The sequence below is a fragment of the Taudactylus pleione genome, unplaced genomic scaffold, assembly GCF_031769625.1.
Source record: "Taudactylus pleione unplaced genomic scaffold, aTauple2 ptg000041l, whole genome shotgun sequence".
Taxonomy (NCBI): domain Eukaryota; kingdom Metazoa; phylum Chordata; class Amphibia; order Anura; family Myobatrachidae; genus Taudactylus; species Taudactylus pleione.
This window is the reverse complement of record NW_028284443.1, coordinates 31,456,207-31,481,750: the sequence shown is the minus strand read 5'-3', so window position 1 is coordinate 31,481,750 and position 25,544 is coordinate 31,456,207. Positions and strand designations below refer to the sequence as shown.

Below are 25,544 nucleotides of genomic sequence, written 5' to 3'. Positions count from 1 at the left end.
GAATAATTTGGTTTGCAGTTCTCTTCCGTACCAATTTCCCAACCCAGTGAGAACTAAGGGGTTCCACAGGTGCGGGACATGTATGGCATGTAGAAAATATACCTTCCTCAGAACCCAAATTCACAGCAAACAACTTCCAATACAAAATCAAAGATTTCATCACATGTCACAGCACTAATGTGACATATCTAATCGAAGGCAAATGTGGCCTTCTATATATAGGAAGAACTAGTAGAGCCCCCAAAACTCATGTAGCAGAACATCTACGCAACATAAAGAAGGGCCTACAGACACACACACTGTCAGAACATTTCAGTAGTAAACACAATTGTTCCACAACCAGCATCAAGAGATTTTTGGGTATACAACAAATAAAATCCAATTGGCGAGATCGCGATATTGAGGGAAATCTTGCAAGATGCAAAATGGAATGGATTTTTAAATTAGGTACTTAGATGCCACATGGTTTAAATTCAGACTCTGAACTGAAGTGGTTTTTACATTAGTTCCCTGTCCCTACTTATACCTGTCAATTATTCCATCATATGATCCCATGGACTTCCCTAACCTTATTTCCTCCCTTTCTTTGTATTTTTTATATTCATTTTCCCATGTTGCTTTTTCACCACTGATTATTTATATACACAAGTGACTTTTTATAAACTTTATATATATATATATATATATATATATATATATATATATATGTTTTATCATTATGGGCTATTTATTGCTTCATTCATTTTAACATTGTCTTTCAAACAATGTCCATATTTTTAGTGTATTGATATCATGTGTATTCCGTGTTATTTACTATACAGGAGACCCGTTGGTCCACTCACCAGGTGACATTTGAGACGCAGGAAACTTCCTGGTCTAGCTGTCACATGCTGCATCACATGTTTTTTACCCTCAATAATCATCCCGACCATCTGGAGCGCGTGAGGCGCTTGACTTTCATCTTTCGCAAGCATGCCCCTACAGTCCTTCTCCCTTCCCTTTTAGACCCACTGTCTGCCACGTCACTTCCGGTTCATGTCTCCAGAGTGAGGCATGGAGCGCAGATATGATGACTGGTGAAAACGCGGAACTTCCAGTCCGCGATTTTGTAGTCTTCTAATTCACAGCCTTTTCCGAACGAGGTAATATTAATTTTCATATTGTACTAGTATGGTATATTCCCTTTTATTTGGGTTTTTAGTGTGCATGATTTCTGTACATGTACGTTTTCTGTATTATATATCTCCAAGTTAATTGTGCTACTTCCTGTCATGTGGTATAAATACACTTAATCCTTAACTCTCTACACACACCTTGAAAAAGATCGATCACAGATCGAAACAGCGTTGGTGCAAAGAGTTTTGAGGGATCCTTTCTGGGTTTCCAAAGGGACTGTTTTCAATATTACAGATTGGAGGTACACTATGCATGACCCCTTATAACTGGTTCTTAAAGTCCGGACCTTTTTTTACCTGTTTGAGGGATTCGTTTTGTGCATACTTTTGTGTTTACATTTCCATACTCCCATGTGATCTGGATTCAGTTTATGGAATTCCTTTATCAGTTCCTGTCTATATTTATTTTTATCCAATTTTTGTACCTAATAAATATTGTTTACATCATCTGAATTACAGGATTCATTATATCAACAACCTTAAAATAAACCTTTAAGGGTGGAGCCTGTCCTATATATATGTGAGTTGTGGTACGTTATCCCCCCTGTTTGATTGCACGTATGGTGATGTAAAGATACCTCTTGATGTACTTCACACAATAGATTGGAGTCTATGGTACGCCTAACCTAATTGATTAGCGGTGACATACGATCTATTCTACCTTCGGGAGAATTTTAATTTCACCACTTCATTTCCATAAATCACATAAAAGGAATTTTGTATCTCCGTTGTACTGTCAATACTACACATTGGACCTTTTTTTTGTCTTTTCTTTCAATTAACATGTATTGATCATCACTGAAAAATACCGATCAAGCATATGGAACATCGACTTTATTGGTAACATTTGAGTATTAGCATTATCCTTCCATAATTTCTATTGCATCTTCTGATTTGTTCAATGTCACATCTTTGACACCATATATTGGTATATGTTTCCATGTCGCCTTTGATCCCCTTCACTTTGTAAATATATAGCCCTTTGTTGGGCTGTTTTGCGCCGTAGAAAGTTATACAGGACATAGCACGCCAAGACGATCCAGTCAATTTTGTCCACATGCAGGTTTATTGAGGTGTGGAAAATGCAGAAGCAGTTAATGAGTATTCCAAACGCATTTAAGGTGTGCCCTGGAAAGCCTATAATTGTACATCTGTTTCTCTCTGGTCAGGCCCCTTTGCGCATATGGCTTCATTATATTCTAGTGTAATGCAAAAGCCTTGTCAGCCACAAATACAAAGTTTAGGCCGTGCTTGGTCTTCTCCCCTCTAGGAAAGTTGAGGGTCTTGGAGATGAGCCTCCAGTAGAATACGGTCTGTTTGAACGACCCACCATCCGAAGCACGGGCATTCATAAACTCATAGTTGCATTCATCTCCGCCAACGATACTGAAGTACCCCTTATAATTAGAATAGTAGGAAACGCTGTTGGCAGGCAGGGTGATGCGGATATGTTTCCCATCTATGGCTCTCCTGCAGTTAGGGAAATTGCAACGCCGTTCAAATTCTTCACCGATGGTTTTCCACTCATCCACGGTTCTAGGAAACTAGAAAACAAAGGAAATACTGGTTAAACCATGATCATTAAATTTTGGTTTATTTTTTTACAACAGATTCCCACCCTAGAACTGGAGTTGGCAGGGACTCCTGATTTGAGGGGAAAGTGAGGGGGAGGTATCACTGCCCCCATGCCCATCACCAACAGCTACACAAAAGAGAAGACATCGGCAGGGAAGAAATAAGCTGCAGACCATGCAGCCTGCAGACGACTTCTTGAGGCAGACTGAAGAGGTCTTAAGAAGGCCCCCCGACCACTTTGATCACCTAACTTCCCACATAAATAGCTCCATGAGGCAGATTAGGTCTGACATGCAGCTTGAATTTCAGCATCTGCTGTATGATTTAGTCATCAGGGGGCTCAGAAATAATTTGTTACTAGCCACCTATATGGATAGTGACAGCCCCTCTTGCCGCTGTGATGCCTCCAACCCAGTCACAGCCTACTTCCCCACCAACTGATCAGTCTACCCCAAGCCAGGCTATTTATAGTGCCCTTTTGGAGCCTGAGGGGGAGATTCCTGGGGTTTACAACCTTTAACAATTTTATCTTATATTTTTATACAATTACAGTGCATCCGGAAAGTATTCACAGCGCTTCCCTTTTTCTACATTTTGTTATGTTATAGCCTTTTCCAAAATGGAATAAATTTATTTTTGTCCTCAAAATTCTACACACAATACACCATAATGACAATGTGTAAAAAGTTTGAGATTTTTGCAAATTTAATTGAAAAAAAAAAAAAAACCTGAGAAATCACATGTGCATAAGTATTCACAGCCTTTCTGATGCACTTTTGGCAGCAATTACAGCCTCAAGTCTTTTTGAATATGAAGCCACAAGCTTGGCACACCTATCTTTTGACAGTTTCACCCATTCCTCTTTGCAGCACCTCTCAAGCTCCATCAGGTTGGATGGGACGCGTCGGTGCACAGCCATTTTCAGATCTCTACAGAGATGTTCAAAACGGATTCAAGTCTAGGCTCTGGCTGAGCCACTCAAGGACATTCACAGAGTTGCCCTGAAGCCACTCCTTTGATATCTTGGCAGTGTGCTTAGAGTCGTTGTCCTGCTGAAAGATGAACCGTCACCCCAGTTTGAGGTCAAGAGCGCTCTGCAGCAGGTTTTCATCCAGGATGTCTCTGTACATTGCTGCATTCATCTTTCCCTCTATCCTGACTAGTCTCCCAGTTCCTGCCGCTGAAAAAATCCCCACAGCATGATGCTGCCACCACCATGCTTCACTGTAGGGATGCTATTGGCCTGGTGATGAGCGGTGCCTGGTTTCCTCCAAACATAATGCCTGGCATTCACGCCAAAGAGTTCAATCTTTGTCTCATCAGACCATTTTGTTTTTCATGGGCTGAGAGTCCTTCAGGTGCATTTTGCCAAACTCCAGGTGGGCTGCCATGTGCTTTTTATTAAGGAGTGGCTTCCGTCTGGCCACTCTGCCATATAAGCCCGATTGGTGGATTGCTGCAGAGATGTTTGTCCTTCTGGAAGGTTCTCCTCTCTCCACAGAGGAACGCTGTAGCTCTGACATAGTGACCATCGGGTTCTTGGTCACTTCCCTGACTAGGGCTCTTCTATCCTGATCGCTCAGTTGAGACGGCCTGCCAACTCTAGGAAGAGTCCTGGTGGTTCCAAACTTCTTTCATTTTCGGATGATGGAGGCCACTGTGCTCATTGGGACCTTCAAAGCAGCAGATATTTTTCTGTACCCTTCTCCAGATTTGTGCCTCGAGACAATCCTGTCTTGGAGGTCTACAGATAATTCCTTGGACTTCATGCTTGCAGTCTCCGACACGGGCCCCCTCATCTCTGTTCAGCGGCCGGCAGTGCACTGAGCTGTGTGCGGCCAGCACCGGAGTTACAGACTCTAGGCACTAGAGTGCGCCCAGAGTCTATAGAGTATGCGCAGATCACTGGGGAAAAGGCCGCGGCGGCCATTATCCCTGTACTGCGCATGCGCAAACAATGGAAAATGGCCGCGGCAGCCATTTTCCAGTCGTTTTTACAGCGCCGGACTCTCGCGCCGACGTGGGACTCCAGAGAGGTAAGTAATACTATGGGTACAGGGTGTGCGGTGCGGGGTCCCCCTGGACCCAGGGGCCGTGTGCCTCGCACACCCTGCAACAATTATAGATACGCCCCTGGCTGTGATTACTTTCCAGATGCACTGTATCAACAACTATCTTTCCCAATTGGACACGGTCACTAAACACATGATTTAAGGACAGATTGTTGGAAGCCGGGGCCACAATCTGTACTTGCGCCATGTGTTTCTTGGCCTATTCAATCCGGCGTCTGACCCACCATATATCATAGAGCAGCATAGCTATTGGGACTGATACAACTTGTTGATAATTGCCTTTTACATCATAAATGCATATAAAGTTAAAAAAATTTATTTTCAGAGTTGTTTTGGTTTGGAATGCCAATTTTATAGTGTTGTTATAAAGACAGTTTTCTTACACGCAGCCATATTGGCAGCAAATTTGATACAGTTTTTACACTTGTTTTCTAAATTTCCAAAAACATACAAAAAACTTTTTCTTTCTAAAGAAATTAATGTGTAGTGTGTTTTTTCTTACCTTGCAAAACTGGTACTGCAGAACTTTGACAATAGCCTTGCAGGTCTCCGGGATGATGACGCCCAAAGCTTGAGGGGAGATGAGGGACCCAAACTTCAAGTCAGCCAGGGACCTTCCTGTAGCCAGGTAACACAGGGTAGCCACCAGCCTCTCCTCAGCAGGGATGGCCCTCCTCAGCTTAGTATTCTGTCTCCAGATATAGGTAGTCACCAGACGCAGCAACTCCTGGAAGGTGGTGTCAACCATGCACAGGAAGTTGCGGTAGTCGTCCGGATTGTTCTCCTGAATCTCCATCAACAGGGACATGTGAGAGTGAGTATCCCTCTGCAGCAGCCACTCCTTTGTCCAGCATGCCTTCCTCCTTTGCTGGGCCTCCTCCTTCAACATCTTAGCCCCAGCATAGGCTAGCAGAACTCTATAGCGATAGGGATCCATCACCGCAGAATACAGGCTAGAATGCAGTATAGAATACACTTTGTACATTGCTTTTGTTCTCTGCTTTGTTTTTGGCTTGCCTTTAACAGTGTTCAGCACGTATAAACCAAGCCTCACTAGTAACAGAGCAAAAGTGCACAGAGGTAAAATGGCACCTGCTTTATATGCCCCCTAGTTAGGATGCCCATTATCTAAATTTTGCTGAAATCTTTAAGATCATCATCAGATGGTAAGCCAATGATATTTCGTGTATGCTCTAAAGATTTGCATATTGTTAACGACGCACGATAGATCATTGGTCAGACTCATAGGCAAACGCAGGGGGGGTTTCCGTCTGCCTGGAAACCCCCCTCCTCAGCCCACACCATGACCACAATAGAAATAGTAATATAATAGATTGTTACTAGTGCTGCATGTTCTTCTCAGTATCACAAATGAAATAATTAGCACCACCTGTGGATCTTTTAATATGTATCAGTCAGAGATGCACTGCTATAGAGCCCAATATGTACATATATGTCCAGGGCAGTGCTAGGTTCTTCTGCTGCTCCTCCAGGTTCCCAGACTTGCTACAATAGTATGGAATGGTGCCCACATCTAAAATAAATACATTCAGCTCAGGCAGGATGGCCTACTGACACATCTAATGGCTTACTGTATCACTGGTCCTGTATGTGCTGGAATTATTACACACAATACACTTATATGACACTTATTAAAGCTGGTTAAGTACTAATTCTGTCCTCTTCATTGACAGGCCACACTTGCTCTAAAATTAAGCATTTGGAAACCCCCCTCTGGAAATCCTGCGTTTGCCACTGAGACTGGACACTTTTTATCACCATATTGTGTCCTGGAGTGTCGGGGGCTGCCATGGAGAGTTCAAGGGAAATCTCTCACGATATCGCATCGTAAGCACATAGTCTAGTGTGTACAAACCTTAAAACAAAAAAAAAACAATTCTGCTGATTTTTCGTGAGCATTTTTAAACCGTCACTTAATTCACACTAATGTTTAGTGAAGTAACAGATTTTACATACAGGGATAATTCCTCCCCACTTATTCAGTGACCTGTGTCTAACAGACAATAAATCAAACTAAACAAATGAATACATTAACTGAAATAAGAGATTTTCATGTATTTTACAATTTTTATTAGGAAAAGTTATTGACCAACTACATAAAGTAATTAAGTACGCACTGAAATAAAACCAAATCACTAAAATCGTTTTTCAAGGGCAAAAGCATGTTGGCATCGATGCAAGTATTAAATTACGCAACAACAACGGGTCAGTTCACTTCTATCGGATATGTGCTCCCTGTGCACAATTTGTTTTTATAACCTCTAATCAAACAGGAGCAGTCACTGAAACTGTAGGAGAATCAAGACAAAATGAGCTCCCTCCACCATACCAGTAACCAATATCATCTGCAGCCAAGTTTTATCTGCATTCATACTGAGAACATCTGAAAAAATAACCATACAGATACATAGTAACTAACTGCACACAACTTCCATCTGTCACCAATAGTTCTCATTTCCATACCGGTTGTAAGATATTTTAATGTATTTGATCTAGAGATGAGCGGGTCCGGTTTTCCAAGAACTGGACCCACCCGAAATTTGAGATCCGGACAGAGATCTGAATGAGGCTCGAGGTTTCCGGTGTGACTCGGATCTCAAAACGAGGCAAAACGTCAACCACCGGCGGTTGGATTCTCACAGGTTTTAGATTATACAAAGGTCCCCGTGATCTGTGCCATTTCACTCCGGCTGTAGAGAGAGAAGCTAGCAGACGTGTATCACTGTCAGTCACTCAGTGTTTGTTCTGTCGTGGTCTTGCGCTGAAGGCTACTGCTGTGTTGTCCATAAAGGGGCTTAGGCTGCAGTATATAAAGGGGGTCTTCCATCAGTGGGTGCTGTAGATGCTGTGTCACTTGTCCTGTCAATTAACTGTGGTTGCTGCTGTGTTTTTGTCCTGTCCATCAGGCTAGGGCTGCAGTCCATAAAATGGTGCTGTGTTGTCCAGGGGGTGTGCTCTGTCAATTAGCGGTGCTCTTCCCTGGTGTAAAAAAAAATAAAAGTGCTGTTTTCCTTTTTTATGTGTGTGTGTTATTACCAATTTAGCTGCTCTATTATTGTACGTTGACACTGCCACAGTTTATTGTCCATGTATTTGTGACTCTGCAGGTGGTCTGTCCGCACTCGGCAGGGGTGCTTTGTTGTCCATAAAGAAGGGTTGCTGTCCATCTTGTTAATCAAGGGGTTGCTGCCTCATATAGGGGTGCTCTTCCCCAGTGTACAAAAAAATATTGTTCGGTGACACTGCCGGTCAGACCACAGTGTAAGTTTGTTGATATGGAGGACGATCAAATGAGAGGAGAGCAGGAATTACATTCCAGTCTTGCAGCTGCTGCCAGCAGTAATGATGACTATGCAAGGCTGTCCACCAAGGGCTAAAGTCAAAATCAAACAAGCAATGTTTTACAGTGTTAAAGAAATATCAATTAAATGCTAAGTTAGCTGCAAAGAAACAAAAAATGTTTCTACATTAATTTACCACACAAAGTGGCAAGGAAAGGTTAAGGCCTTGGCCTATATTTATGATAGGTGGTTCTTCATCTTATGATGATGTAAGCCCTTCTCCCTGTAGAAGTGTAAAAAAAAATTGAAATCGCTAAGGCACATGAACCAACTGTGTGCTCAGAAAAGTCACATATCCCCGAGTAGAGTCCAAGTGTGTCCGCGGTCGCCATGTGTGAGCCTGACCTTTCTAATACTGTACTTGAAGAGGATCCTCCTTCCACCATTTGAGTGCCCTCTGCAAATGTGGGGATGAGCAGCACAAGTCAACATGCTGATGTAGAAATCGAGGATGCTTCTGTGGAATTGCACCAGGAGAATGAGGATATTTCTGTAGTTGGCGCTAATAATGATGTTGAGGATGTTGATGCCGAGGATGTTTGTGTAAATCAGACAACAGTTGTTGCCCATGGTATGAAAAAGCCCATTGTCATGTCGGGGCAAAAGGCAAAAAAATCCACTTATGTGTGGAATTATTTCCACCCAAATTCAGACAACAGTTGTCAAGCCATCTGTAACCTTTGCCAAGCAAGAGTGAGTAGAGGTAAGGACCTTAACCATCTAGGAACCTCCTCCCTGTTACTTCACTTGCAGCGCATTCATCAAATTCAAAAGTGTTTTTCAAATTCAGAAAATTTGGCTAAAAATATAACAATCAGTCCATGTCACTTAGCTGCTCCCTTCTCTCTGCTAGATCCCAGCACCTGCAAACTCCACCACCAACACCTGCATCATCAACATTCTCAATCATGATCGGAAGTAGTCCTGCATCCAATTTAATAAGAATGACTGACTCCTCTCTCCTATCCATGATTCCTCAAAAGGATCCTTGAGTGCTACGCCTGTTGTTGCTGCTGCTGCTGTGAGTGGATCTTCATCCCAGAAGGGGACCAGGAGGAAGACTACTTTTAGTAGTTTAACAAAATAATTGACTGTCAAACAATCCTTTGCAATGGGGAACAAGTATGACAGCAGTCACCCAGTTGCACAGCGGATTACTGACACCATAACAACTATGCTGGTATTAGATGTGCGTCCAGTAACCGCCATTAATGCAGTGGGTTTTAGACAGTTGAGGTCCTGTGTCCCCGCTATCATGTCCCTTCTAGATTCCACTTCACTAGAACAGCAATTCCCAGTCTGTAAAAGGACATTGAAAAAAACATTATTAGTGTCCTCCGAAATGCCGTTGTTTGCCTACTGTCCACTTAAACACAGACATGTGGACAAGGCAAACTAAAGAGTACATGTGACAGCCCACTGGGTAGGTGTATTGCCTCCAACAGTGCAAACAGCAACAGCAGCATCTAAGAAATGGCAGCTCATTCAGAGGCAGGCTACTCTGTATATCACTGATTTCACTAAGAGGCATACCACTGAGAACCTCTTAGAAAAACTCAGGGAAATCATTGCAAAATGGCTTACCCCGCTTGGACTCTCCTCTGGATTTGTGACAATGCCACCAATATTATGCAATCATTACAACTGAGCGAGTTCGAACACGTCCCATGTTTTGCTCACACAATTAATTTGATGGTGCAACATTTTAAAAAATATGACAGGGGCATGTAGGAGAGTCTCTCAGTGGCCCGAAAGATTTTGGGACATTTTCAACATTCAGCAACTACGTGTCGCAGATTGCAGCACCAGCAAGTACTGTTGAATTCGCCCTGCCATCAGCTGAAGCAAGAGGTAGTAACTAGGTGAATTTCTACCCTCTATGTGCTTCAGCGGATGGAGGATCAGCAAAAGGCCATCCAAGGCTACACAACAGCCTATGACATCAGGAAATAAGCGGGAATGAACCTTAGTCAAGCACCTTGGAGAATAATTTCCATGTTGTTCAAGGTTCTCAAACCCTTTGCCACATGTGAAGTTAGTTCAGACACTGCCAGCTTGAGTCAAGTCATTCCCCTAATCAGACTTTTGCAAAAGCAGCTGGAGAAACTGAAGGAGGAGCTGAAATGGAGTGATTTCGCTAAGTTGGCTTGACTGGTAGATCAAGCCCTTCATTTGCTTCGCCTGGATACAAGGGTCGTCAATCTCTTGAAATCAGATCACTATATTTTGGCGACCATACTTGATCCTAGGTTTAAGTCATACATTGTTTTTCTTTCCGACGGACATAAATCTGAAGAGATGCAAATAGCTGTTGGCAAAAAAATTATCAGATCAAGCGGCACATGACACGGCAGTATCTCCTCCTTCAGTTTCTGCAGCTGCCAGGAAAAAAACTAAATTTTCCTAAGAAACCCACTGCTGATGGACTGCCTACAAACAGTGACATGTCTACAGTGACTGTCTGATATGGTCACCATTCAGAGAATTGTGGATGATTATTTTAGGGATAGCATCCAAATAAGCATGTCAGACAGTCTGTTTCACTACTGGCAGAAAAAAGAGGCAATTTGGAGTCCCTTACACAAACTGGCTTTGCTTTACTTAAGTTGCCCACCCTCCAGTGTGAGAGTTTTCAGTGCAGACGAGAGTTTGTCAGTGATCGGCGTAGGAGATTACTTCCCTAAAATTTAGAAAAGATGATGTTCATCAAAATGAATTACAAATTCCATGAGGAAGACCTTTACCAGCAATTAAGTAAAAAAAAAATACAGAGGCACCTGTAATGGTGGCTTCCAGCGGGGACAAATTAATATTGTGTGAAGAAGAGGATGTACAAACTGATGGGGATGATGATGACGCTGAAGACACCTGATCTTACCTATGTTGTAAAGCCAGTTTGTGTATGGGATCATTGTCACCAATGTCCACTGCGCATTGGCAGCTTGTTTTGTGGGGATTCATACAAACCAATCATTTCAGCCACAAGTGGCAATCCTTTTCGCTGAAGTAATTGGTTTGTTAAACTGTGAATGTCCTGTTTCATATATACAACATAAGGGTGGGTAGGGAGCCCAAGAACAGTTCTATCTTGCACCGTTTATCTTTGCATTATGTGCTGTTTGGGGCATTGCTGCCTGACATTTTTAATTTTATGGTTTATGAATGTCCAGAAATTGTAATGGCCACAGACAGCATCTCCTGTGTGCCTCTCATTTAAAAAAAAAAAAAAATTCTGAACCCCCAAGTTGATGGGGTGGGCAAATATGAGCAGCAACACAGGGCATATTCCAGCCAGGATGTGTGTAATAAAGTGCAAATAAATGTAATATAAAAATTAGTTGTGTATATTGGTCACATACATATTTATATGGTACATACAGTGAGTAAAGCAGGCTGAGGTAACCTGAAGCACGCCACCTGTTCTTGACAAATAACTTCCAGTAGGACCAGCACACATCACAGATGCTGGGAGTTCTAGTTCAGCCGAAGAACTACAGGCTGCTTTCCTCTGATGTACACAGCAAGTCTTGGTAACATTATCCCTAACAACCTCCTTGAGAACAAAGTAAACGTCTGTTACAGTATGTTCCAGCAGCACCTCCACAAGCAAGGCCACCTCATTTCTATTAAATGTATAAAAAAAAATTAAAAACCTCCTCCAGATCAAAGATATCTTTTAGGAACTGAAGAACTTGATTCTAGATTGATTTTTTTTAAATTCAAAATTAATCAATCCTTCCATCCTTTCCCAGTTTTGAGTCCATAAACATATTCCAACTCCGTCAGGTCTCTGACCTAGTTAAGGAAAACATTCTTGGTTTTTAATATTCCTAGTGGTCGTATAGTTTCTTAAACTGCTATCCTGTCTACCACTGCAATGCCACTCTGTGCCATGTTGGAAGCTGAACTGCCACATGTTAGTGCCGCCCACTGCTGTCACTTAGCTTAGTCAGCCAGCTAGCTGGATGCAACCTTTTGGCCCTAAACTAGATGAAAGAAAAAACAATATTGTGAACTGTGAGGTGGTCAAAATTGACTAGAAATGACTGGAAATAATGTGATTTTAGCTTTTTTATGATTTAAAAAAAAATACAGATCCAAAACTAAAACAAGGGGCTACAGATCCAAGACATGGGGGTCGGCACACATCCCTAATTTGATCCTTTGACACTGTCCTATATTTAGGGTTTTTTGGTTTCATTGTTATTTTTTCAGAAATTCATTATCTATTAATTCTGTTTTTTGTTATTTACCATTAATAAATATACCATAAAAATGGAAAAACTCCATATAATATATGTTTTAACATTAAACAGGGAGAAAAGGGCATCACAGTATGATCCCAAGTATAGAGGAGAGGGTATCTGAATAGATGTCAGGAGAAAGTCCACCATTACCCCTTACCCGAGCCTTCTCACAAATACGTATTTTTTTAAACATTGTAAGAGTAGCAATGGGAAGCATCACTACACTGGAATTTCTAGAGCAGTGATTCCCAACCTCGGTCCTCAAGGCACACTAACAGTCCTGGTTTTATTTGATAGCCATGCTTGAGCACAGATGGTTAAATCAAAATAACTGAGTTACTAATTAGGTCACCTGTGCTCAAGTATGGCTATCCTTAAAACCTGGACTGTTAGTGTGCCGTGAGGACCGTGGTTGGGAACCCCTGTTCTAGAGGAACAATGACCCAGTCTACACTGGTTTGATGCTACTAATCTGGGGGAGCAGAGTCTAATGAGCCATCTGGTGTTAAACAAGAATTTCTGCAACGCAGGACAGAATTTGTGTCAGAGAGCCAGCAGATCGCGTTCCCCCATACTAACATATTGATAGACTGGTGAGAGAACAGAAGCTCTAGCCGAAGAGAATTAATCAAATCTTGGACTGATGATGTATGGACACTGCTTCTAAATGTAGTAATGCACTTATAGAGGTGTAACTAGGGTCAATGGAACCCTGGGCAAATAAAAAATGTAGCCCCTTTAAAACTGTTTTCCCTTGTATTTTCTGTATAGCGCAACCCTTGTATGTATTTTCCTTATAGTGATCCCCCTTTTTCTGTATTCTCCTTATAGTGACCTCCCTTATGTCTGCATTTTTCTTATAGTGTCCCCCAGGGCCGGCGCAACCCGCTCAGCAGAGCCTGCACTGCAGGGAGGCGCCAGGCTGGAGAAGAGCTCTCTCTGCAGCAGCTGCTGAGACAATTCTTGTTTCTACCGGCTGCCGCTGCACCTGATTAACTACTGTAAAGACGATCAGTCTGAGATGAAGCCGCCGGGGTGGATGGCAGCTGAGCTTCTGCTCCTCCTCTCTTCAGTGAGTCAGCTCACTCCCTGCCTGACAGATCGTCACGCTGGGAACAAGCAGGGACAGTCTACAAACATTTGCCAGTTTACAAGTGTATTCAAATACTGTTGATTACACTTGAATACTGACAAGTAGTTTGTACACTGTCCCTGCTTGTTCCCACCGTGACCCTCTGACCTCCCAGGCAGAGTATGAGAAGGGACTGGGAGACAGCACTGCAGTACAGCAGCAGCAGCCAGCACAGTGACTATGTTCTAATGTATACAGTAGGTGTAATGGGAAGTAAGTAATTCAGTGAGGAGGGGGAGGGTGGGGGGGTGGAGAATTAGCTATCATTGTGTGTGAGTGCTCATTAGACCTGTGCTGGCAGGGACTGTGTTCTCCCTATGCTTTATCACCCAGATGGCTGTGTAATTTCAGTCACAGGGTCGCCCTAGTTAGTGGTGCATTGTTTTACCAAGATAACTAAACTAAATCTCCGTAATTGCTCCTAGAGAATAAATATTGTCAGTTACGTTTTTTTTATATAAACTTCATGGCTTATTCGCATTGTCCTTACTGCCTGGTCTGTGCAGAGTTCTGTTTTCATTCCCTTTCCCCATTACTATGTCTTGCTTACCTAACCTAGCATTTCTTTTGGGATGGGTAAGGGATGCCAGCGCTCAGGATCCTGGCGGTCAAAATCCTGACACCAGCATCCCGACAGGGTTAGGATACCAACACCTGTCAGTCGGTATCCTAACCCTCTCCCTACCCCCAACCCTCCCTCCAGTGCCTATCCCTAACTGTTCCCCCCCTAGTGCCTAACCCTCCCCCAGTGCCTAGCCCTAACCCTCTGCCCTAGTGCCTAACCCTCTCACCTCTAGTGCATAACTCTAACCCTCCCCCCTAGTGCCTAACCCTTACTCTCCCCCCATAGTGCCTAACCCTTACCCTCCCCCCATAGTGCCTAACCCTACCCCCTGGTGCCTAAACCTAACCTCCCCCTTCCTAAATCTAATGCCAGGTACACACTAGAAGATATGTATATATATCGGGCACATCGGCCAGTGTGTACCCGCTATGTCACTGACGAGGCGTGCTCCCGCGCTTCATCAGCGACACTGCCCATCAGACCTAGGGGAGTGGTATACTTATTCAATGGGGAAGGTTGTATTTGTTTTTAACTTTGGGAGGTAATACTGTCTATGTTGGGGATGGTGTATTAATGTATGTGCATGGGCATAATTATTGTGTTTCTGTGTGTGTAAGGGGTGTATTTATATTATGTGTTATATGTGTGTCAATGATGGTCTCTGCATTATCTGGCGTTCACTGCGACTCTACATTATCTGGCGGTTACTACGACACTCTCTGCATTATCTAGTGGTTACTACGACGCTCTCTGCATTATCTGGCGATTACTACAACACACTCTACATTATCTGGTGGTTACCATGACGCTCTCTGCATTATCTGGTGGTTACTACAATGCTCTCTGCATTACCTGGTGGTTACTACAATACTCTCTGCATTATCTGGCGGTTACTACAATGCTCTCTGTATTATCTGGTGGTTACTACAATGCTCTCTGCATTATCTGGTGGTTACCATGACGCTCTCTGCATTATCTGGCGGTCACTGTTACACTCTATGCATTATTTGGCAGTCACTGTTATGCTGTATGCATTATCTGGCTGTCTACTTTATCTGGAGGTCACTGCAATATTCCCTACATTATCTGGCAGTCACTGCAATGTTTCCTGCATTATCTGGCAATCACTGCGATGTTCCTTGCATTATATGGTGGTCACTGCGATGTTCCCTGCATTATATGGTGGTCACTGGGATGTTCCCTGTATTATCTGACGGTCACTTCATTCAAAAATGCTACTTTACTTGCTGCAAACATTAAATGGTTTCTGCCATGTTGGTAAATGGAATAATAATGCAGCTATAGTATGTTATATTTTTTGTATGTGTTACTGATACAAATGTTCCTGGTAGTTGTGTTACTGTAGGTAGCAGCCATCCCACCAGGCGCTGAGTAGGTGGAGGTCATGTTCTTATAGAAGATCCAAATGGAGACTATCGCCCATTACCGATTTGTAATCTATTTTACTGATAATGGAAGTAGCTTCCTAGGGGTGTAAGTGGAGGTCTATGAGCCCCAGTAAAAAACTACTAGGCTGACCACCAAACACCCTGCTCCCACATTTTTATTACTGATGTTACCTATTGTCCTCCTGTATTGCTTTGACACATTTATTCTAAGTATATTTATTTGGTAATCTAGACACCATGAGCAACAAACATGTAAATGGTAGGAAAGGCTGCGATGCAGTGGAAGTACAGGATCACATGACTAAAACCACGTCACGTGATTTGCCTAAATTCTGCCTTTGGAGACGCCCCATTGACATCTGAAGCCTCTACAATTATTTGGATGCAGTTTAGGGTCTGGTTTCCAATCAGTACTACTGTGACATGCGTATAAGGGACACTACTACTGTGACATGCGTATAAGGGGCACTACTACTGTGGCATTATGTGTATAAGAGGCACTACTACTGTTGAATTATGTGTATAAGAGGCACTACTACTGTGGCATTATGTGTATAAGAGGCACTACTACTGTGGCACTGTGTGTATAAGAGGCACTACTCCTGTGGCATTATGTGCATAAGGGGCACTACTCCTGTGGCATTGTGTGTATAAGGGGCACTACTCCTGTGGCATTATGTGTATAAGGGGCACTACTACTGTGGCATTATGTGTATAAGAGGCATTACTACTGTTGAATTATGTGTATAAGAGGCACTACTACTGTGGCATTATGTGTATAAGAGGCACTACTACTGTGGAATTATGTGTATAAGAGGCACTACTACTGTGGCATTATGTGTATAAGAGGCACTAATACTTTGGCATTATGTGTATAAGAGGCATTACTACTGTGGCATTATGTGCATAAGAGGCATTACTACTGTGGCATTATGTGTATAAGAGGCACTACTCCTGTGGCATTATGTGTATAAGGGGCACTACTCCTGTGGCATTGTGTGTATAAGGGGCACTACTCCTGTGGCATTGTGTGTACAAGGGGCACTACTATGTATCAATGTGAATAAGGGGCACTACTATGTATCAATGTGAATAAGGGGCGCTACTACGTGGTTTAATGTGAATAAGATTGTGCTGCGTGTGACGTAATTTAAATTGGGAGTCCGAATGCACTTGCAAGCTCCTTGTGAGATCACAGCTCTTCGGGGGCGCTGTACCTTTATAGAATATGGGTGGGAGCTTGCAAATTTATACTTTGCATGGGGGCGCTGAACACCCTAGCCCCGGCCCTGGTGCCCCCCCCTTGTCTGTATAATCCCTATAGTGACCCCCTTGTCTGTATATTCCCTATAGTGAACAACCTTGTCTGTGTATTGCCTATAGAGACTCCTTGTCTGTGCATTCCCTATAGTCACCCCCTTTGTATGCATATTCCCTGTAGTGACCCCCCTTGTCTGTATATTCCCTGTAGTGACCCCCCTTGTCTGTATATTGCCTATAGTGAACAACCTTGTCTGTGTATTGCCTATAGAGACTCCTTGTCTGTGCATTCCCTATAGTGACCCCCTTTGTATGCATATTCCCTGTAGTGACCCCCCTTGTCTGTATATTCCCTGTAGTGACCTCCCTTGTCTGTATATTGCCTATAGTGAACAACCTTGTCTGTGTATTGCCTATAGAGACTCCTTGTCTGTGCATTCCTGTAGTGACCCCCTTTGTATGCATAGTCCCTGTAGTGACCCCCCTTGTCTGTATATTCCCTTTAGTGACCCCCCTTGGCTGTATATTGCCTATAGTGACCACCCAGGTCTCTATATTCCCTATAGTACTATAATAACACCCTTGTCTGTATATTCCCAGTAGTGACCCCCTTGTCTATATTTTCCCTATAGTTAACCTTACCCTTGTCTGTATTCTGCAAACATGCCCTTCTTCCTCCTTGATGTCCCTATTTGTGCGACTCAGCCCCAGTCCCTCCAACCCAGACTGTATGTTCCTTAATGTCTGATCCTCATCAGCCCCTCTTCCCCCCAGTCTGTACATACCATAATCACCCCTCAAGCTGCTTCTCTGTCCCTTACAGGGCTCCCTTTCCCCTATTCATATTCCATTAGCACTCCGCCCAGTAGTTTACTTTTCAAAGAAGAAGGGCCTCCTTCATTCCTTCCATGATTCCATCCTCAGTTTGACAGTTCCACAGGTTCTCACCTCTGGCCGGCAGCATGAGTCATCGGCACTTCCTGTGCATGCTGCTGCGGGTGAGTCACAGGTGCAGCTGCAGTAGGGATGGACATCGGAAGCCCATCATCATATGATGGCAGTGCTTCCACCATCAAATCTTTCGATGCGATGGTAACTAACCATCACATCAAAATAATTTGATGGCAAAAACGATTACTATGACTAGTTAAGGGCGGGATTGGGGGCGGGGCGTAGGGCGGAACTTGGAGCCAGAGCAGAAAGAAAAAAAAACAAACAAACAAACAGCTCAGGTCAGCCAGGTAGAGCTGAGGACTAGGAGGAGAGAGAAACACTGTCACTTCCCCTGCTGCTGCTGGGTCACAGCTGACACTGGGAGTCTGGATCTGTGTGTGTTGGTGAGTGAGTAGCTACTGCAGGTCCAGGGCTGCACACTGATTGGCTCTCACTGTCTCAGAGAGCCAATCAGAGCTAGCATAGAGGGGAGTGAGGGTGGGACGGAGGGCCAGGTCTGAGGCAGTGAGAAAGTCTCCAACGATCCCAGCAGCATGGGCCATGGAGATCATCACATGCAGAGACACAGCACACAGCAGCCAGGGGAGGCATAGCTTTTAGTATTTAAAGAAAAGAAGCCACCATCGCAACACCATTGAATGATTACCAAATGCAAACATCGGAATGCTGCCATTGAATGCTGAAAACACTAACATCGCAAGAAAAACATCGATGGTCGGCAAACATTGACAATCAATGTCCATCCCTAAGCTGCAGCAGTGACAGTCTGGTCACATTACTGCTCTGCTGAATGCCGGTGACTGCACCTTATTAGGAAGATGCACCCCCTCTATCTCCAACCCAAGCCCCTGTACTGGCACCCCATCCTTGCCCTAACCCCGTTAAGCCACTGTGCACTTATACTGGGATGCTAATCATTGCAGGAACTGTGTAATAATGCACTTACACTGAGATGCAATGGGGCAATGCACCTGCACTAGGAACTGAACACTGCGAGGGCAAAGTGGTAAGGCACTTGCACAAAGATTATTAAGCTGGTCAAAGATGAAATTTGGCACCAGGAGATAAGTTATTAAATAAGTGAATAAATCTGCCAGAGATTTGGAGCACCTTGAACCTCTGGAGAATCACCAGAAATTGTCAGCAAATAACCCCAGCTAGTAAGATGAAGACCAGGCAATGAGGGAGTGTCCAGGATCAGTGCTTGTTTGGCAGGCTATGTAAGTTGCCAGAGGTGCTCAGCTTACTAGAAGTCCAGGGAAGGGATAGGTTGGTAGCAGAAGTACAGAAGTAGCACTTAGAATTAACATACTTGAAGGCCTGTGTTATCTTTATTGTCCTGCCATTCACTTCCTGTTTTGCTGACCCAGAAGTCTTCATCATCAGGGCCATTTAAGGACCCTCACCATAATTTTGAAGTCACAGCAGCCTTGAGGAAGAGCTCTCTCAGCTTGAAACACATTGGCCACCTGTGACTTCAGCTGAACACCTAGATCCCATGGGACATTTACCAGCCAATTGTGGATCGGTTTCTATTGGCAAGAAGGGTACAGAGCCTCCATTATATCTGCTCACTTACCATTTTCATCCGGTATGGTTCTAACCCCAGTGGTCTAGGATATCTGAATGTTTTTGTTTGATTAAATTATTCTGTTCTTAACCATTTTGAAACAAATTGTGTTACCATTTATCACACTATTGTGTGATTCACCCTCTGCTTTACATGTTTGTAGTCCACCATCGTTTACAAACACTGTATTGCTTGGAGATTCACTGGTTTTACTGAACGCCATCAAAGCATTTACTTAGTAAGCAGCACGTTAGGGGAACTCCCCGCCAATTATAGCCATCTGGATGATGTATCCATCTTTATTTTACTGTTCTTCACAATTTTTTGCCTTTCTGATTCTTTTACATGACCCTCATGCGGAGACATCTGTGAAGTTTCGAATCCTCCAGGGAAATTACTTTTCCATATTATTATTTTGATTTAATTAGAATGCCACTATCACGGCACTATCTTTGCTTTACTATCAAACATTATGTATTTATTCAACTCCCTTCCTTAAAAATAAGGTATCCTATTATTCAATCTTTTGTGGTTACTATCCATGAAGTAATCCTGTGTCAAAAGCTCCTGTCCAGTAGTAATTATTTATCTGATATTTGTTATTGTAGTTCTAATAGCTTAGCAGCCATTTCCCTGTTGCCTATTATTTGCTCCTGACCTAAAATGTAGTTGGATTAGCTATAGTTCACATTTAATTATTTCTTAATTTCTCTACTGGTCATTTATTCAATTATTTCCCCAGGGTGAATCTGCTGTACTTCAATTCCTGATTGCTAAAGTAAACATCCTCAAACTACTTTCTTAAATTAAAAGACAACTGTTGTCCATACTTGCTGCAAGCCAGTGGTGTCCCTACCTTTCGTGTCACCCAGAGCGGGGAGTATGTATGGCAAATAAGTAGGCATGGCCTCACGGCCCGAACCCAAGTTTTTTGTCACACCGGGTGTGCCGGGTGCCCCCGGGACCAGTCTGTGTGAAGTGTCGGCTCCCTTACTGTTCTAGGAGCAGAGTGCTGCACATAATGCAGCACCTGGCTCCTGTCACTGAGGGGAAACCAGCACTTTGGTGTCACACCTCGGCTGGTGACACCCGGGTGCGGCCCGCACCCCCCTTGTGATGCCAGTGCTACAAGCACTACAGCTGTAAAAATAAGCCAGGTGACGTGTACTATGATGCTGTCTTAATTATGCACACCTCTAAAACACTGTTGTGATGCTCAGCCACTCCCCCATTTTTAATGGCCAGCCCCTGTTATCACCTACAAACAGCTTCCCCTGTCACTTACTCTGCTGGGCTGTCTATGTGCAGCAAGCGAATGCATTGTGAACTTTCGCGAAGGTATGCACATGCGCACTGCGATGCATGCGCACAATGCATACACACTGCAAACCATCAATAGCAGCGAGAGTATGCATCTTAGCGAGCAGGTCTGAATCAGGCCCAGAATCCAAAGGTTCAAATGGGGAAGTTTTTAGTCCCTTAAGAATCAAAGACAAATCCCACAGTGCTATCGGCGGAACAAAAAGAAGGCTGAAATTGCAAAACTCCTTGGAAAAAATCCTAACATCTTGTAATGAAGCAATCTTCTTCTGAAACCAGACTGACAGTGCAGAAACCTGCACTCTCAAAGTGGCCAGGTGTACATCTTTGTTTAATTCTGTCTGAAAAAGCCAGTACCCCGGATAATCCTGAATATCATAGGATCAAATTTCCTATGTGAACACCATTGACCAAAGGAATATCAAGCTCTGTAATAGATGTGGGCAGAGGCAGGCTTCCATGCCCTAAGCATCGTTTGAATTACAGAACTGGAAAAACCTTTTGCTCTTAGGATGGAAGATTCAAGAGCCATGCCATCAAAGCCAGACGAGGTAAGTCCGGATGTGGCAAGGAACCTGCGTTAGCAGATCCTGCCACAGAGGAAGAGGATAAGGACTGTCTATGGACAGATTCTGTATGTCGGTGAACCAATGACGTCTAGACCAAGCCGGCCGTTCCGCCTACCTGCTTGAAATTTCTGAGAACTCTTGGGAGTAGAGAAATTGAAGGAAATAGATACACCAACTTGAAGTACCATCTTACTACCAGTGCATCCACGAATGCTGCTGATGGGTCTCTGGACCTGGACCCGTAATTGGGGACCTTGTGGTTGTGGCATGATGCCAGGAAATCTATTTCCAGTAGACCTAATTTGTTTACCAGGAGCTGAAACACTCCCGGATGGAGAGACCACTTTCCGGTGTGTATGTCCTGGCGACTTAGGAAGTCTGCTTCCCAATTTAGCACTCCCGCTATGAATATTGCTGAGATGGCCGGAAGATGACATTCTGCCCAATTTAGAGCCTTTGTCACTTCTTTCATGGCTGCATAACTTCTTGTGCCTCCGTAATGATTGAGGTAGGCCACTGTAGTTGCATTGTCAGACTGGATCAGGACCTGTCTGTCCTGGAGCAGGTCCTGTGCCATGATCAGTGCTCTGTATACTGCTCACAGTTCCAGAATGTTTATTGGCAGGTGACTTTCTTGATTTGTCCATCTTCCCTGAAAGGTGTGATGACCTGTCACTGCCCTCCATCCACGAAGGTTGGCATACGTAGTGAGAAGTAGCCAATTTGGAATCCAGAAAGGGCGCCCTTTGTTTAGATGATCCTTTCTCAGCCACCACAGGAGGGAGTGATGAACCTCTGGAGTGAGAAGTATCCTCCGAGACCTTATAAGATGATCCTGTCCGTTCTACCTGGAGAGAATCAATTTTTGTAGAGGCCTGGAATAGAACTGGGCATATTCCACCAAGTTGAAGGTGGATACTATGGACCCCAGGACCCGCATTACTGAGTGAATGGATACCCTCTGATTGCGGAGCAATTTGCGCCTCCGCAATGGTAGAGCCTAAAACTTGTCCACTGGTAGAAAGATCCTTTGTGCCAGAAAATCTAGTAGTGCCCCCACGTGTACCATGTGCTGTGTTGGAGAAAGGGATTACTTTTTCCAATTGATTATCCAGTTCTGCTCCTGTTTCCTTTTAAGTTTAGCATATATAAGTATAAAAGGTAACAATGCAATGTGACCACCTTCACAAATATCTTAATGAATGTGAAGCACTCAGAAAGAAACCCCCACCCCAAGAGGATGGAGAGAAAATAGTGATAGTTATAATTGACAGACAGAAATTAAAGAAAGTGTCAATACAGCAGCTAGCAAACAGTCACATACAATGCATATAGAATAGAACTACAATCGGCTCTAAATCAATGACAGCAATGCAAAGGAATGGTAGGACATCGAGCACAAGTCACGCAACACAACGCGGGAGCTCAGTGTGATTCGGTATCGCCGAGCATCTTTTTGTGCATATTTTTATCTTCAATGAGTCTTATTCGCAAGCAGCTTCTACTGATTAAAATTGTATGCAGCATGCCTATCTTCTCTGATTGTGTGTGGATGTATCTGCATGCGAAATGCTACGTTACAGTGTCAGTGGCTGTAACACTAATGTAGTGTTTAGCATGCAGATATACCCGCAGATGCATAGAGAACATAGGTATGCTGCATATCATTTTAATCAGCAAAAGCCACCTGTGCTATCTATTCGCAAATAAGACATATTTGAAGGTAAAAAGATGCACACAAAAAACGCTCGGCGCTACTGACTCACGCCACAGCATGTCGTGACTAGCAGTGGCTTAACTAGGGTATTTGGAGCCCAGGGCAAATTTAAAAATGGAGCCTCCCCATGTTTGCGCATGGTGAAAAATGGGTGTGGTCATTTAAAAATGTGGCGTGTCAACATGACACACACCCCTTTCTTGTCACTGGGAACATTTCTTTCCATATGCACATTAATGCAGTGCCCCTTATACAGTCCCCCTCTATGCAGTGCCCCCAGTAGTGCCCCCCTTCTTATGCAGGCCCCCAGTAGTGCCCCTTATACAGTGCCCCCAGTAGTAATCCCCCTTATGGAGTGCCCCATGTAGTGGTCTCCCCTATTCAGTGCACCCAGTAGGGCCCCTTATACAGTGCCCCCAGTAGTGGTCCCCCTTATGCAGGCCCCCAGTAGTGGTCGCCCCTATCCAGTGCCCCCTGTAGTGGTCCCTCCTATTCAGTGCCCCCAGTAATGGTCCTCCCTATTCAGTGGTCCCCCTAGTGCAGTGTCCCTTGTGCCCCCAGTAGTAAGTCCCTTATATAGTGCCCCCAGTAGTAGACCCCCCTATGCAGTGCCCCAGTAGTGGTCCCCCTATGCAGTGCCCCTTATATAGTGCCCCCAGTAGCAGTCCCCCCTATCCAGTGCCCCCTGTAGCGAGCCTCCCTATTCAGTGGTCCCGCCCAGTGCAGTGTCCCTTGTGCCCCCAGTAGTAAGCCCCTTATATAGTGCCCCCAGCAGTAGATCCCCCTATGCAGTGCCCCCAGTAGTGGTCCCCCCAGTAGAGGACCCCCCCCAGTAGAGGACCCCCCCAGTGGTGCCCCCAGTAGAGGACCCCCCCCAGTGGTGCCCCCAGTAGAGGACCCCCCCAGTGGTGCCCCCAGTAGAGGACCCCCCCCAGTGGTGCCCCCAGTAGAGGACCCCCCCCAGTGGTGCCCCCAGTAGAGGACCCCCCAGTGGTGCCCCCAGTAGTAGTCCACCTCCCCCCCCCGCCCGATAAATACACACCATAAATAAAACACACACAGTAAATAAATGAAGAAAAATACATTTACCTGAATCCACGCTCCGGCTCCTGCTCCCGCCGCCGGTGGCCCTGCCCTAGTTATGCCACTGGTGACTAGAAGGGCTGTTTAACGCGCCAGGAGGCTAGATGTATGTGGACCCATCTGTACCTGTGGCTTAATTCAGATGCTTGGTACTGCCAACTCAGAAAACAAAAAATAAAATAAAACCTAAAATAAAAGGACTGCTCTGAGCAGTCCCCCTGTTACAAAGGTGCATCTTGATCCTGCCGCACCAACGAACAACTTAAGTCCTATGGCTAGGGGTGGGGTATATAAGGACCCGGGGCATTCTGGGAGCAGAAGCTTTAACTGTTTGGTGCCTGGTCTTCCAACCATAATATCCCCATGGTATCTCTGTGGATCCCTATGGACCCCGAAGAAGAAAGTCAACAATTTTCGTTCATTTCACCAATGCGTATTTCACTGCTGAACTTTATGAAGGCATAAAACTGTTTGAAGGAAGGCAAAGTATGTGAGAGAGAAGCAGACAATTAGCATGCTTATGTAACCAACTCTTTCTCCTCCATAGTAATTCTTCTATGGTGGCCAGAGCCCGCTGCTTCTCTGTCTGGCCCGGGTTCCAGGAGATTGCCAGACTCTGATGTGAGTCATCCACTAGAACATTTGCTTCACAATACACTATGATTTTCCCCTTTATTTTTCATATCATATCCTGTGAATTAAAGGATACGGAAAGTTGGAAACTGAATCCGACAGAATATTTAACAGCTAGAAATACTCCTGTGCAGGGGTTAGTGAATTATATTACAAAATTATATTTGTAAGGTATCATAATCGTATATATCAGGGCCCAAATACAATAGCCTGCAAATTTCAAGTGACCGGTGCAATTTCGTCAATTTAGCCCATAGCTTTTAAGAGATAATAATTGAAAAGGCATTGCTTTTGCCCTTTAAATAATTGCCACTTTAAATCAAATAGCCAAAATTGTACCAAAATGTGCCCATATATTTTTACCATACCTACTTCTGAAGTCTGTAGGTTTGCTAGGTCTGAAAAGTAAAACCCTTTTTTTAAACAAAAGAAAAGGGGCTAAATATGTAGCTAGTTTTAATAGACAATTATGTATTCTACAGCAATTGGATGGTTGATAATTGGAGCAGAGCTGTTGACAGTGAGGCCCCATTACTATTGGGAGTGGGGCATAATTGTGGGGGGCATGGCCACACCCCCTTAGAATGGAAAAAAAAAAACACTAATTGAAGCAGTGCTGCGGTGGGGGGGAGCTGTGAGCCCCTGAACCCAGCGTAAATCCAGGGGGGGTAAAATCAATGTGATGGCTCCCCCCACAGGCAGAGTAGATGAGCAGCAGAAAGTCTCCCAGCACAGCAGCGTGTGCTGGGCCGCTAACAGAAAAGAGGGAGGGGGCTGCACCAGACACGAGCCCCTCCGACTAACCCAGGCCCAGTTAATTAGTACCCGCTCCCCCCCCCCTCTCTGCTTCACTGATTTGAGGAGGGGGCGGGGGGGGACCTTTCCAGGCCAGAGATGGTGT

At 44.2% G+C, this 25,544-nt stretch overlaps 1 protein-coding gene across 2 annotated transcripts in view; it reads right to left on the bottom strand.

Moving 5' to 3' along the window:
• Window positions 1–25,544, bottom strand: part of TMEM117 (transmembrane protein 117) — a 493,666-nt gene that overhangs the window by 162,826 nt on the left and 305,296 nt on the right. The gene's annotated exons all lie outside the window — the stretch shown is intronic.